Raw genomic sequence first — 14164 nt, 5'->3', positions numbered from 1 at the left:
AAAATACATAACCCAATGTGCAAGAATTCTCTGCCCTTTAAAAAACCATACAAGCAAACACATATCACTATATAGGAGAAAGGAAACAGCAAAATGTTATAATGCTATGCAAGGATAATAAACTTACTATCACATTTGTGCTGTCTGTAGTCTCATAGACTCATCAGCACTTTAACTAGAAATGCCAAAAACCTTGAAGACTCCTTGAAGAACACAAATTCAGCTCCTTAGATTTTTTTTTAACATGGGTATAAAACTGACAAGCATCTGTGTCTCATCAAGAATTTGTCTTCATAAGGAGGTCCTTAGCAAGCCCCTAATTGTGGGTTATGACTGTCCAAATTTTGAAGATTGCGAATGTCAGCAGTTTGTAAAAGCATCACAGTCTCTCAATTTTAGAAAGGTCGGTAGGACCCTATTACAGTCAAATGTTCTCTGCAGGCTGCATAATTCAAACCTTTATTATTCCTTGCTTTCTGTTCCTCTTCCCTATTCCTTTTCCAAATACCCTGTATGAATAAAAGGATCATAGTTTCAGTGCAATGGAGCTACCCCTTGGATGGAAGAAATCAGTTCTGGGCCAGTAGCACTACAGTACCCAAACATTTCCAGCAGACAAAATCTGCCCTTGGACGCAAGTCAGTGGAAACATGCACATTCAGTGGTAGACTCTGGCCCCAGAAGGAGAAGCAAAGAGTAACTAGAGCAGCTGAAACTGCCAAAGGGATTTAGGTTGGCAGAATGTATTTAACCTAATTTGGCATGTGGTCAGGACATGAGAAGCTAATAGCTCATTGCTTTAAAAAGCTGGTTCTTAGTTTAATACAAATGTTCATGGTGTTGGCTTCATATCTTATCTGTCAGATCCAAAATAAAAAAAAAAAATCCAGTTTCCATAATGCTATTATGTGTAAACATTCGCTATTTTGACTTTTTGCAAATCATGACATCAGTGAAACCACCAGCATGCAGGTTTTCCTTTAAGATTCCCCACTTATTGGCCTGACCTTCAGACCTGACCTTCTCTGTGGAAGTGTTGGTACAATATGAGTTAGATGGAAGGGCAACTTCGCAGGAGTAGAGAGGTGCTCTGATTCTGCCAAGGCCCTGGGGAAGCACACCCTTACAGAAGAGACTGCCCTCCACACCAAACCTAAACACCAGATTGTACAGGTGTACAAAAGGATTGGAAATGTACATGTTATCAAAATTGCAGAGTATCTGTATCAACAGCTTTGAGAATATAACATATACTACCAAAATCCTGTTAAATAAAATAGAACAGGCTTTTTGCTAAATAATTTCATTTTTCTATAATAATCAGGCCATATATTAATTGTTATTTCCGTTATTTTACTTCTCTGCTCTTCAAAGCAGTCGTTATAATCCTCATTCATTTTAAGTCTCTACCATGCCAATGTGTTTAGTAGTGTCTCTGCTTACATCTGTGCACTTACATCAGTCCCACTGATGTCAAAGAGAAAGGTTATAAATATTAAATATGGAAAGGGTTGACTAGAGTCTTCTGAGAATGTGTAATATTTGGCTTCTGAAATATTTGTAACTGGTCATAACTTACAATAAGAAAGCTAGACTTTCTGAATTGAGCAAATTTTTCCTGGTGCATGAATATATATGTTTCTTCATTCTCCTTTGAAGCAGGTTTTTAATTTGGTGAGTAAATATGACAGTATTGCCTTCATCTTATACTGTATGTTTTCAATTTGAAGGACTATAAGTGACTTCTAAGAAAATTATTAAAAGTAATTATGGAAAGCACACTTCTTGCCTGTAAACTTAGTCTTTCTGCAGAAGTCTGTATCTTTAGTGGAAGATGGTCTTTAACAATCTTCAAATTTAAAAGTGGTAGGCTTAGATTAAGCTGCTAAGGTTGACTCTTAGAGGCAACTCATGTCTGAATCCCATGAAGGTGGTCCAGTAATAGAGGCCTGACCCTTTCCAGGGTGCTGTGTGCAAGCTTTTCCACTTTTCTCTCTACCAAGTACCAGTATCTCTGCTTAGTGTATCACCTTTGTGGATCCCGTTTAGAAGTGTTTCTCTCCGCATATACAATACAGAATTGAGATAACTAACTCAGACTTTGATTTACACAAAATGTCAGGGTACTTATAACCTATATATAACCTATAGGTTTTCCTGGTAACAGAAAGCAAAATTTAGCCTCTCCATTTTCAGTTTGAAAGACTCAGTTCATAATTTTATTTTTAAGTTGGTTTATATGAGGAAACATTTGGCCAATTTACCTTTAGTTTTGCTGAAAAGTTCCCCAGATGAAACTTTAAAATTTTGATGGCAAAGAAACCTTATTGCTCAATTTAAAAGAGACATCAGTGTAAATGTTTTAAGAACCATAACAGTGTGATATTAATACTCAATACAGAAATAATAAAACAAGCAATACATAAATACACAGTTGGATAAAGATGTACACTCTTAACTTCATAGATAAATTACTAGATCTACGACCACAAATGTTATAAGAAGTTGAAATTCCACCTCTGCTTTTTAAGATACACTACTTCAAGACCAACTCCATGTTAGAAGCCAATTTTAAGTCTCACATTTTTCCTTACCAAGCACATATTCTGACCTCATTGTTCCTTGCCAAGGCTTGGCCTTGAAATGTACTATTTAAAAAGCAAACAAAGAACATGAACTTGTTCAAAATCTGGGAATATTTCAGCCTACAGCTCAGCAAAAAAACTTTATCTGAAACCAGTGAACTTCTCAGGACCACTGAGAATTGACCAGAGGGGCCAATTAGCTGTTGCACAATCATCTCACTGATTCTGTGTCAATAATTCATAAATTTAGAAAGCAGACAGGTTTTTGCTACTGGTTTAAAATTAAAGTGTTTGTTCTCAGAAAGTCTGTGTCACTCGACTGAATTCAGTGGACTGGCATAGTTCTAAACCCATTGAGGATCTAACACAAATAGGTACGTGATATTTTCAAACATATTACTTCCTTCCAAAACCAAAATTTAGTTCACCATTGAAAAAAACATTAATTAGATATCCATGTTCTTTATACAGTGAAATAGCTACTTTGTTTTTCTTTTCTTTCCAGGTAGTATGGGAAGGTGGCAGCTAGCTGTCATTGGAAAGAGCACAGATCAGTTTTACAGCAAAGGCAGGCACCTAAAGAATCTCTTTTATGCCTCACGACAGCAGCAACCAACACCTTAAGGCATTGTTGGTTCCCTTCTGTTTGCACCCTGTGGTTTTTCTGCTTTTGTGTTGGCTGAATATTATTTAATTGGGAATAAATTGACAAAATGGATGTGGTAGGTGACTTTGTCCATACAGGCAGAAGACATGTATCACAGGTAACAGAGCCTTCATGGTCCCACTGAGGTCACTTATTTCTACCCCCTGCTGAACAAAGTGTTAATCCACTTCTCTGCCAAAATTTGGGCAGATTACAGCGCATTCTGCGATGCGAAAGGCTGCCGTTATTTAGCTGGGTTGAGTTTACTCACTCATTTGGCATAGGTCAGTAACGGTATCTAAAACAAAGATTTTTAGACTATGCTGCACAGAAAATTTGCTTTTTGACTCCAGAGCTGGCTGAGCACATACTACTGCTCTTTCCAGCTGTTGCTGAAATCTCCAAACTCATTTTTTGCCAGAGTATGTGTAAAAGCCCATCAGTCTTTCATGCTAATCAATTGAAAACCAGTTAAAGTGTATTCATGCATTCCAAACATTAATTTTGCATATGGACAATTACTTTTTTTGCCGCTGTTGAAGTTTCTCTACAGTGGCAAATAGGACACAGTGGCATACGAGGTTCACCCTTATGCTCATGCAGAAAAAAAAAAAGGAGCCAGTGCCAGTTCCAGATCCAGAAGCCTCATCTGAGAATTAAGGTAAATAAGTTCCCAGACTATCGTTTATTAGTATTACAAATCTATGGTATCTTAAAAAGACACTGCAGGCAACAGTTTTCAGGCGGCCGAAGGAGGAGCGTGCCCAGCTTTGGACATGCAGTTAATGGCATCCAGTATAGTGTAATTGTTTTCTGATAGAGCTTCTATTCAATATCAGCCAAGAAACCTTGGGTTTCTTTAAATATGTGACCCAGGAGAAACTGATCCAGTTTGAAGGCACGGTAATCCTTTCCTGAAGCTACTGTATCTGGATATTTCTGGCAAACTGTGTCTGGTTATTATGCTCAAGCCTAGGATGAGACCTGACTAAACTCATTTTCATGAGGTGTAGAAATTATGTATTTAGCTGACTGCACCACTGAAATCCTGGCATTGCTGACTCCACAAAGATTCTATTCATATTTCACAGTTAGAAGATAAACTTGCTTTAAAAAAAAGTATTTGGCTTTTTTCAAGAGAGCTTGATGGGTTTAAGGCTATGTCTTTTTCCATCAAAATCAAACTTTAAGTTGGAAATATATAAAAGAATGTAAATTAAATTTAGCGAATACCATTTTATGATCCATCCTGATGCATATAATTGCCATAGGTAGAAAATACATCTGTGGTGAAGAAGTGGAAAATTGGAACATTATGGATTTTCCACCAGGCTCCCTTGTTAGTGTATCTAAACTAATCCTTAGTGAATTCCTGAGAAAGCATGAAGACATTTCTTCTCCTAAAAAAAAGTGCTGAGCAAGTGAAAATGGAGCCAGAACAGACACTGCCACTTTTCTTTAAGGATTTAGATATGTTATTTAATTTGATTTCTGCAAAGACAAAACTAAACAGTAATGGCAGCTGATTCTCCCTGGAGTATCTGGTAATCTATATTAAGTAAACTTAATATAGAATGTAAAACAAAAGCCTTTGAATGAAAAGTTGTTCCATACTGGTGGTCAAACTGAATTATTTGGACAGATTCACAACACATAATGCTCTAGTTAAACTATGGCTGCAGGAGTTTACTCTCCTATAACAGCAGTATAGTGTATTCATACGTGATGCGATTTTAAATTAACCAGCCAAAAACCTGCAGCCAGTCATCTGCGGCAGCATGGAGCTCAGTGAGGTCTAATTGACCTAGGTATTTACCCAGATTTTTGAACAGATTTTTCAGGCTGCTTAATGCCATGCTACCAACGTCTTTTAACCCTGCTTTGATCAAGCTATGCTGCTGGGTCTCCTAGGTGGGTATTATTAATATATAACATGAGTAAGGGCTTCAGGAGGGCACAGACTGGAACGAGGCCTCACACTGCAGCAGATGGAAAGGACAGAGAAGGAAGATCTCCCCCACTCCTCCTGTCACTCCAACCCCTCTCCAGCAGCACAGTGGGAGACTGGGGTGACACCCAAATGACCTGCCCCACACAGGCCGGGCGATCCTCTCTGGTATGAAATCACCAGACTCTGGAGAGGGTCACACATCACAAAAGTATTGTGACCCTAATGGGTTACTAGTTCTACCATATACAAAGGATAACCGGAGGCTTTAAACACTGCAGTCAGCGAAACAATCTATACCTAAATAGAGTGCCAAGAGCTTGATGTTTCTAACCCTGTTTCCCCATGAAAATCTCTCATGGATTCACAGGGCTCTGTAGTGAATGTATGTCTGTACCACAAAATTGTTGGAGAGGTAACTGTTTCAGCATATTCGTCCAAAGACACGAGACCTATAATTTTACACCAAATTGGCTCTAATTGCCAGCAAAAGCACTGCCTGTGCTGGGGCATTCTCTAAGGGCTTGCCTTCGCTGCACGGAAAGTCAGACCCTCCCACTGTCCACAAAGTAAATCCCTCTGACCTAGGGCTTTAAATATGGACTAATTTATCTGGCTAGGATTACCTGCTGAGAAAACCATTGAGAACTAATGATTTGTCCTTTCCTCTTCCCAACACTGAAAGGCAGGCTGGGAAGCACGGGGACAGGTTTCAGACAGAACTGGGTAGAATGAAAGAAGTGGAGGGAGGTGTCTACAGAGCCATAGGGAGAGATTAAGGTAATGGAGAGCGGCACCAGAATACAAGGTGCTGGTAGAAGTTGCTGAGGGGAAACTGTTTCGAGGTACCAAAAGGTATATTTGCAGTTTTAAAATAACTTTTCCAACTGCAGGAGATGAAGAACAGTCCACTGGTCAGACCATTAGAAAACCTGCATTCAAGTAGCTGTTTTACCACAGATTTTCCTGAGGCAGTCACTTGGCTTTTTTAATGCCTCAGAGACACAAAATGTAGCAAAAAATTACCTTTTTTCCTCCATCTGCGAAATTGAGAACAACAGTTCTTCACTACTACACAGAATACACTAAAGACTTATGTATGCTCTAACATTATGGTAACAGGAGCTGTAGAAGCACCTAAGCCAACATGCTTTTTTACTTATTAATAAACATAATTTCTTTTAAGGAAGCTGGGTTTTTTTCCCTGTTCATGAGTCTCCAAAGAGAAGAGATCTCAGTGTCCTTTAAGACCTGCAGAGTACAAGTGTTTGTCATCAACAGTTTGTCCTAAAATGAAACTGTAAAAATATGAAATTCTATGTTAATATAAGGAAGCTACAGAAACTTCCTTTAAATATGACACAAACACCTTAAGTTCAGAACCTGGAAGAAAGAAATTGCAAAACAGAACTTGCTGCTCTTAAGATACCTGCTTTCTCAACGACAGCTACCAAGGATCACTGTCTTAAAGTTTTTCTAGAATTACCAAGAATGCACAAAGAGAAACAAGAACGATTTGACAATGGCATTATTTATGCTTTTAGTTTTCCTATGTGAGCACAGAAACATCTCAGTTCCAATGAACTGACCAGAGAATGAGTAGAGGATCTGATGATTAATGCTATGTTTGCTTTGGGACAATCTCTGGAGTGTCAGAGAAATATGTGCAACAAAGCAGTGGTGTGACTGGGAATATTTCATAAGAAAAGGTTAAGCACACTGTGGTGTGTTTTTTTTTTTCTTAAAAAATGATCATATGCTACCCAGGGCACATAAATCCTTATTTCAAGTTTCATTTTCTTAATTGTTTGAAGACTTAGTATGAGTCAGGAAAGAGTTACTGAGGCTAGTTATTATACTTGAACTGTTGTGAAGCATCAGACAGAAATGTAGAGAAAATAATGTGAGATTTAGTTCTCTGAGAAACCATCTAGGCATACTAGTCTATTTATTTATCAAGCAAGAATAAAACATTACTTTCTGGGATGGAGTGAAAAATAATTACTAATTGAATAATATGTGAAAGTGTCTCCCAAACGGAGATTCACACCTGTGCTTGCTGAGCGTACAGAATAGAGAGAACAGAATCTCCTGTTCTGGTTGTGGTTGCAGCTAATGGTATCATCCAATTTCCAACGGAGTCAGTGGCTGTGTGTCATTTGACTTGAAGAAGGCTTGGATCTGGCCCTAAGTATCTACGTGGATGTGGTCCATCAACAGTCAATTTTGCCCTTGGAAACTGGATTATGCCATTTAACTTTAATGGCTCTGAAGTAGTTTGACAGCCTCAGATGAAAAAGAAATACATAAATACAGAGACGGGAGTATGAAGTGGAAACCTACTCAGGCTTTCTGCTTTCTGTGTGCTACTCATTATTTTTATCAGGCAGTTGATGACCCGTTATGTCCAGCTAAACCAGTATTTAGCTTTGTATGACTATGAAAACGCCAGTCCCTAAGGTAACTTACATAGAATAAAACATTAATTACTTTTTCCTTCTTCTAGATTACATTATGCTCAAATTACCATTGTTATATTGTAAATGTCTACAAGAAGCAGGGGAATAAATGAAAAAAAGTCTTTAAGTTTTCACTTGTTTTTCACCTCCCTAAATTATAGATGAGACAAGGAAACAGCAGAAGTCTGATTACATTTATTTCATTTTTCAAAAATCCTTCAACTGATTTCCAGTCAAAAATGAACTACTGTGTAGCTAAAAAGGCAGGAGACTTAACCCCAGTCTTGTGCACATGGTCATTTGTAAAAGAAATTATCTTCCTGATTCTGCATTTCTCATTGCGCACATCTTGACATTGAACTGGCAAACAAACACATCTCCTCAGCAAGCCAGAGTCCAAAGGCAAGATCAGCTACCGAGACAGCCCTCAGTAACTTCATGGTTATTCTCTGATTACTTCATGTCCTGGAGGAGGAGTTCTGTGCTCCCTGGGGAGTACTTTTCCTCAGTTAAGTCTCAGTTTAGGCAAGCTTACTTTGTTCTAGCTTCAAGCGCATCCTGAAGTGTTGCAGAAATGGGAATATATATAAACATATTTTTAAGAGCGTAAGACTTATTACAAGGACTAATACAAGCTGGTAGCGATAAAAAAACAAGCAGTGTATGCTAGCTAGGAACACAAGGTACTTCTCTTCAAGATACAGAAAAGCAAATTCCTGTGTGCATTCCCAGCTGAGATGGTGGGACCCTGCCCTTTCTCCCAGAATTATTGAAGCAAGACATTTCTCTACAAGTAAACTATGAACATCTGCTCATTTCCCTTTCCCTTGGATTCTTCTACTTCTGTCTTCACAGAAAGCCCAGAAATACAGGATCAGACCTTTTTTATGGTAATTCTCTGATGTTCATGAGACTCAGTTTTAGACCAGGATCTGTCAGTGGTGCAACACAAAACCAAATCTCAGACCCTGGGATCTGGCCCATATGTTATCAAATGTGTTGGAATTCGTCTAAGTGTGTAAATATAAAATATGCTTCCATCTAGTCTTAAGCAAGATAGAGTTTTATCTACGTATGCTCTGAGTACTTTTTATTAGCATAGAAAGGTAAAATAACTAATTATTCCAAAATATCACAGATTACTTGTAGCTTTACCATGCTACAAAAATCTTTTTTTAACAATCTGTTGTTTACTGTTGATCACCTAGACATTAAACTTTAAAGGCTGAGTTTATATGAGATAAATTCTAAGAGTTTTTTTCCACAACAAACCCAAGGAACTTGAAAAAAAATAAGAAAAATCCTTATCATGAACATTTTCCTTTTCCATTTTCCCCTGCTGCATCCACTGGACTGCAGAGGAGATCACCCCCTTAACAGAAAGAAAAAACATATGTCAACTTGCCTCACCTACAGAGCCTTCAGGCAAAATGCATCACTTTTTCGGGACTGTCAAGGACTGAATAAATCAGAGATAAGTGGGTTAAAGTGTCAGCACCCACTGGGACCAAAATAAATCTACCACATTTTTTCATCCAAGTGAAAAACTGCAGTACCACCAGCACTTCATTCATTCATTTAGGAAGACAACATAAAACTCTTAATTTTTTTTTAAAAAGAGATAAAACCACAACAAGTTGTTGGCTTTTTTTTTCCCCCTTCCCATTCTAATAAGTCTGTGGAAGTCATCTTGTGCAAAAGGTCAGATAAGCGTGATGTGAAAGATGGTGTTAAAAGGCTTTCAAACTTTGTTTATTAATAGATATAACCCTTTCACCTCTGCTACATCTGTCACCGCTAGGTTAAATATCATCTATCTTACTGGTCACCTGACTTCTTGTTATTAGTACAGGAAAATGCCACAAAAAACACCGAACAGTCACGAATCCATTACACGAAAATGCAAGAGAAGAATTGCCTGAGCCCTCCTAATAAAACATAACCTAACATGGAGTAACTAAAGGGACTGAGGGTAGCCTCTGGCTTTAAAAGCATTCACTAGGCCATTGATCATTGAAGACAACATGAGGTGACCTCACACAAACACAATGTAAACTCCCAAACTCATTGATGGCATTCCTAGCGCTCTGTCTGAATTTATATTGCCTCTCTGTAAACTGTTTGACATAAGCAGTGAAAGATGGAAACAGAAAAGGGCCTCCTCAATATGATGATGAGCATACCACCAAATACAGCTGGATGCAAGTGAATTAACTTGTAGCTTACTTTGATGTTCAAAGAAATGTCAGGCCAAGATGTGTGTTAACAGAATTTTTGTAAAATTCTTGGAAGTATATTTTTCTGGATAGCCCCAAAATATGCTAGAATATAAAAAATCCCTGAGTCTTTTTTGAGGAGGTGAAGAAAAGAAATGGAAAAAAAAATACTGTTTTATTATGCATTTATCAGGAAGAATGTTATTGTTATGTAAGTCAAATCATGCACTCAGAAAGGCATGTGGGTGTATGTCTATGGGTATATATATGTGTTCCTTCTTTCTCTCCCTTTATCTCATTCCTTCTTTCTCTTCCTTCCCCCTTTTTCCTTCCTTCCTTCCTTCTTTTCTTCCTTGCTTCCTTCCTTCCTTTCCCTGTAAGCATCAAGAATGCACAAGTGCAAAACCCTCAGTATTTTTGCATTTACTTTCAAAAAGCGTGTTTCAAACACTGAACAAATGTGTCTATTTTATACTCCAAAACTATATAAATTAATTGTAAGGCAAAAGCCAAAATGTGAATACACAGAAACAGAGTAGGAAGCTGAAGGAAGCAGCAGAATTATATCAGTTAGCATGTTAACTGTTTAAACAATTTATTCAAAAAAAAAAAAGTTTCAGTATTGATTGAAATTTAAAATAATGGACTCTCTTGCTTGGATTATTGTAGATGGAAATCTCAAGGACTATTCTCTTTGAAGAGGGATGCTGCAGAAGTTCTGTAGACAATTTATTTTTGACATTATAGACATTGTGCTCCTGCAGTGAGTAAGTGGGCAGGAAGGAGATATTACTGGAAAGTTCTCCCTTCTGTTTCTAAGCCATCCATACTAGCAACAGGTAAGTTCTTTCGCTGTTCCCAAAAGCAGGAAGAAATCAAAGAGAAATAATGAAGTTGCATCTGAATGTGGTTTTTACTCTGCTCCAGGAATGACAAAGGCACCTTGGGAGCTGATTGCAAAGTTACATTACAGCTCATTGCTAATAGACTGTGAGATGCTACTAGTTGATTATTTCTAGCATAGTCTGCTATCATTATGCACAGTACAGGAACAGTTATACGTCTCATGACTTTGCACAATTCTAACTGAAGTGTCAAAACAAACAACAAAAGGCAATATTGCCTTCTTGTGCAGTGAAAATGTGAAGAATCCAGAAGCATCTGATAGCTTAGAAGTTTTCAGCAAAGTTACTGCTTTTAAGCCATGAGAAATTACCTAGGTTGGTGTTTCCATTTACTACAGAAGACCACAGCTATAAGAAACTGTAAGAAGTGCATCTGAGAAGCACAGACATATCTATAACTGCTACAAAGACAGGTAAATGTATAGTATTGACTTATAATTTGAAGCTGAAATAACAGAAAATTTTCTCTCTGGATTGGGCATGTAGCACACTGAGACTAAATCCCTCTTGCAGTTTCATACTGTTGTTGCCTTCCTCTTCATCCCTCAGCTGAGAGCTCAGCCTAAAACCTGAAGTTGATAGGAGTGGCTACGAATGGACCTTGTACTATGGAGCATGATGCCTTGCTTGCTCGGACCAGCTGCTGACCTCGCTTTGAAGCGGAGCATGCCTTGTGTTCCTCTGGGTCTAGATGTCTCAGCACCCCTTTTTGGAGCATTTTCCAGGCTTTCATGTGAGGATTTTCCCTTTAGTGGGATCCAGGCTTCAGTAGACAAAGAAAATAAACAACTAAATATTTTTTCCCCAACAGCAGTCTAATTTGATTCAAGTAGAGCAGCTAATCATTTTGACCCATCAGCTTAGGTTTAGGAACCTACAAGTTGCAATGAGATCCTGGGCAGGTAAAACCCCTCTGGTCTGATTTTCAATCCATTGCCTCCTGCTGGCATAGCACCCATGCACTGCTTCCAGAACCTCTTCCCTTCCAGAAGGACAGAGGATTTGATTCTCTTTCAAATATCAGCCTTTTGTAAATCTATCCAGTTTATTTTAACTACATTTTCACAGCCTGTATCTCCCTTTCTCCACTCCTCCTAGGAACTCTGGTCATTACCCATTCTTAGTTATCTATGAAGTGCAAATGGCTAGAACTTCTCCCTGGGCTAGCTCAGCTCCCTTAGCCCTTTCCTTCTTTTGATTGCTATAAACCTATGAGTGTGTTTTCTCCCTCTTGAGAGAAGAAAGGAAAAAAAAAAAAAAAAAGAGACTGAAACAAAAGAAGCAAACATTCAGTATAATCAAATATTCTTCCATACACTGCAACCTGTTGTGTGAGTAGGTCCTATCTGCCGTTGCTATATAAACAGGTTTTGGAAATACAATATAAATTATTTTCAAAATTACTTTGGGATAGAACATTTTCTCTGAAAGAGTTTCAAGACTCAGGTTTCAAATACAACAGGATTTTGAGCCATGGGATTAACAGTGATTAATTGCATCACCAAAACTGGTTGGCACTCTCAGAGACCTGGAGGGGCACTCAGACAGTGGGGCTTCCTGGGAGGTACTTAGCCCTAGACTTTGATGTATCTGATGGCTCCTGAAGGCACTAGCTGCTGGCTCTGTAGTGAACCATAGCTTGTATGCATTCCTCTAGCTCTGCTGGAGTAACACTTCTTCTTTTGGCTGCCCTGCCTCTCAGCCCAGCTCCTGGTGCCATGCCCACTCCTAAAGAAATCACTAACATCTTCTATTGGTCTTCTTCCCACAGTTCTTGCCTTGGCTTCACTCCTTGGCTTGATGCACAGAATCATAGAATCACAGAATGGTTGAGGTTGAAAGGGACCTCTGAAGGCCATCTGGTCCAACCCCCCTGCTCAAGCAGGGACATTTATAACCAGTTGTCCAGGATCATGTCCAGACAGCTTTTGAATACCTGCAAGGATGGAGACTCCACAACCTCTCTGGGCAACCTGTGCCAGTGCTTGGTCACTTTCACAGTAGAAAAGTGTTTCCTGATGTTCAGAGAGAACCTTCCGTGTTTCAGTTTGTGCCCACCACTTCTGGTCCTGGCACTGGTCACCACTGAAGAGAGCCTGGCTCCATCTTCTTTGCACCCTCCCTTCAGCTATTTATACACATTAATGAGATTCCTGCCCTGAGGCTTCTCTTCTCCAGGCTAAACAGCCCTCTCAGTCTTTCCTCATAGCAGAAATGCTCCAGCACTTTCACTATCCTTGCGGCCCTTCACTGGGCTCTCTCCAGTATGCCCATGCCTCTCCAGTACTGGGGAGCCCAGGGCTGGACACAGATATTGCTCCAGGTGTGGCCTCACTATTGCTGAGTAGAAGGGTAAGATCACCTCCCTCGACCTACTGGCAATACTTTGCCTAATGCAGCCCAGGACATCCTTAGCCTTCTTCACTGCAAGGGCACCTTGCTGGCTCATGTTCAACTTGGTGTCCACCTGGATGCCCAGATCCTTTTCTGCCAATCTGCTCTCCACCTTGGTGGCGCCCGGCATATAGGGGTTGCTCCTCCCCAGGTACAGGACTTTGCCCTTCTCTGCTTGTTAAACTTCACGAGGTTCCTGCGGACCCATTTCTCCAGCCTGCCGAGGTCCCTCTGGATGGCAGCACCACCCGCTGGTGTACCAGCCGCTCCGCTGAGGAAGGTCTCAAAAAGGGAGCTGCGTTGGCCGGGAATCGAACCCGGGTCAACTGCTTGGAAGGCAGCTATGCTCACCACTATACCACCAACGCTGCGATGTGTGCTTTCTTGTGGATGGTTTCTTCCTTCTCTTCTAGTTTCCATCTGTTCCTGATCTAACCACAGGGTTTGCCGACTGCTCACCACGCACACAAAAAAGGACTACTGAGGAAAACATTCAAGTTTTCTCCATGGCTGCCAAGGCTACTAGAAAACTTTTTTCTTTTTCCCTTTTTTTTTTTTAAAAACAATGAAAAAAACTAAGGTATCATTTAGTGAAATATTTCCAACGTCCTGATTTGTTCAAATAAAAGGACTAAAACCTTCAGAACTGGCACTGCAGATTGGAAAAAAGGCCAGCTAACAGCTCCAGTCTGATGAAACAAGCGTCCTTATTTCACCATTTTTAGTAAAAGAAATACTCTTGCCAGCATTAATGTTGAACTATGATGAGCTTTTTATTTCATGTTTGAAAGGTTAGGTGGAAAAAATTATAATGAATGACATGTGTTGTCCTTTCCCTCAGCTACTGCTTTTCTCGTCTCAGTATCATCCAAAGAAACACAAGATCATATGGAAAATGTAGCTGAAAATAAACTGAATAGATTTACAAAAGGTTGATATTTGAAAGAGGATTATCTGAAACACAAGTTTGAAATTTTAATCTTAAACTTAAGTACATTTTTATCACATAAC

General features: G+C 39.3%; 1 non-coding gene across 1 annotated transcript; it reads right to left on the bottom strand.

The window, feature by feature from the left end:
- Window positions 1-13449: 13449 nt before the first annotated feature.
- Window positions 13450-13521, bottom strand: TRNAG-UCC (transfer RNA glycine (anticodon UCC)). Its single transcript has one exon. It is a non-coding gene; the product is annotated as a tRNA-Gly (tRNA).
- Window positions 13522-14164: the final 643 nt, after the last annotated feature.

This window comes from Calonectris borealis, chromosome 2 (assembly GCF_964195595.1).
Source record: "Calonectris borealis chromosome 2, bCalBor7.hap1.2, whole genome shotgun sequence".
Taxonomy (NCBI): domain Eukaryota; kingdom Metazoa; phylum Chordata; class Aves; order Procellariiformes; family Procellariidae; genus Calonectris; species Calonectris borealis.
The sequence above is the reverse complement of the archived record's forward strand: the minus strand, read 5'-3'. Positions and strand labels throughout refer to the sequence as shown.